Genomic DNA, 2,072 nt, shown 5'->3' on the forward strand with positions numbered 1-2,072 from the left:
CGTAATTTTCCTTGTTTTGAAACTGGTCAACAATACTGAGTCTGTTATTAGTTTTGCTGAACGACTGTGCTTTAGTAGTATATATGTAAGATTGATTGTTGTTGTTTTTTTAAAGATTACAGCCCGAAATATATTTTTTTCTACCAGTTGTAAGATGAAAGGCTTGTTATCTTATTGCAAAATGTGCAGAAATATATATTGACATTAAATTATTTTATGATCAGCTATGGCGAAACTGCTCTTACAGTCAGGTGTAATTTTCAGATTCTGCTTTTATTTGTGAATAATAAATGGATATTTGTTCATTAAAACCACCAGAGTGCTCCACTCCTCCACCTCCTCGCTCTCTACCGGTACAAAAATTATCCAGATACCCCTACACATCACGAAACCGACCACTACATATAACGACAGGCAGTCCTGCCACTGTGAAAAGAGGTGGGAAGTATTGTGTTGTCAATAGAGAAGCTATAACTGCAGAATGAGTCAGTCAGTATAGCTCAGTCATTTAGAATGTGTAGTAGTCATTGGATGTCACGTGAATAAAAAAAAGCCATCTTTGACGTTTTAAACCTTCTGACTCTGTCACAGCCGACGGGTGATGATGTGACTGTGACGTTGAAACACAAAAGAACAGCCACAGACAAATCCAGACCAGCATACATCATGTACTGTCGGAGAAGGATCTTCGAGCTTTGTGGAGGGTGGCTGTATGAAATCACATAAAATCATTCAAGAGTTCTGCAGCGTCACTTGCAGTCCAGCTAGCACAGTGGCGTACAGTGTTCGAGTAGCTTCTCATAAGCCAAACACTCCTGCTGTCAGTGCTAAGTGACGTTTGAGATGGTGTAACAAGCTACGCTAATGTACGCTGGATCACTGGAAACGAGTGACTGGGAGTGATGAATCACGCTATACCCTGCGGCATCCAATGAAAGGGTTTGGGTTTGACGAACGTATGGAAGACATTACCATTCAACAGGTGCAGCGAAAACAGTGAAGTACAGTGAAAATGTTTCTCGCGGATAGGGTGTGTTTCCGTCATTGCGCTTAGGAGGTCTCTAAGTGCGGCAATATAAGAAAACCATTTACAGCATTTGCATCTCGCACAATAGAAGACCAATTCGGAGACAATGATTATTTGTATCACCATGATAATGCACCCTGTCACACAGCAGCATCTGTGAGGCGAGAGTCCGCAGCTCGTGGTCGTGCGGTAGCGTTCTCGCTTTCCACGCCCCGGTTCCCGGGATCGATTCCCGTCGGGGTCAGGGATTTTCGCTGCCTCGTGATGACTGGGTGTTGTGTGATGTCCTTAGGTTAGTTAGGTTTAAGTAGTTCTAAGTTCTAGGGCAATGATGACCATAGCTGTTGTCCCATAGTGCTCAGAGCCATTTGAACCATTTTTTTGAGGCGAGAGTTTGTAGACCATGAGGTTCCTAAAATGGATTGTTCTGCCCAGACATCCGACCTCAAGACGATGGAATATCATTCAGATAAGTTGTATCGTTTACTTTGCTCCAAAACCAAGCGTCCCACATCGCTGCCTTTCCTGTTTTTGGCTCTTGAGGAAGAATTGGCTGCCATTCTTGCACAGACATTCAGATGCCTCAATGAAACTGTCCCCAACATACTCTACATGACTTCCCTCAAACTCACACTTAAAACTTTGGCATTGGGTCATAGAAGAACATTCAGAATATATCTCGACCATTCTCCTCTGAAATAGCACGTGGTAAAAATAAATAAATAAATCATTTAGTGAAAGCTTTGATTTATCTTATGTTATTACGATAGTCATTTCTTCCTATGTGAGTGGCAGGCATCAAAATATTTTCTCATTCCGAGGAGGAAGTTGGTGATTGAGTTTCAAAGGATCTCGCTCCACTGAAAAACGCCTTTACTTTCAACGTTGCCACACAAATTCATGTATTTTATTGATAGTACTAAGCGTGTGGCCCTTCCTGGCAATTATTCGATGTGCTCTATCAGTCCTATCTCGTGAGGACCCAATACCGTGCAGCAGTACTCCACTGCACGGACAAGGGTAGTGGACTCTCATTAGTAGATTT

This window comes from Schistocerca americana, chromosome 6 (genome assembly GCF_021461395.2).
Source record: "Schistocerca americana isolate TAMUIC-IGC-003095 chromosome 6, iqSchAmer2.1, whole genome shotgun sequence".
NCBI lineage: Eukaryota > Metazoa > Arthropoda > Insecta > Orthoptera > Acrididae > Schistocerca > Schistocerca americana.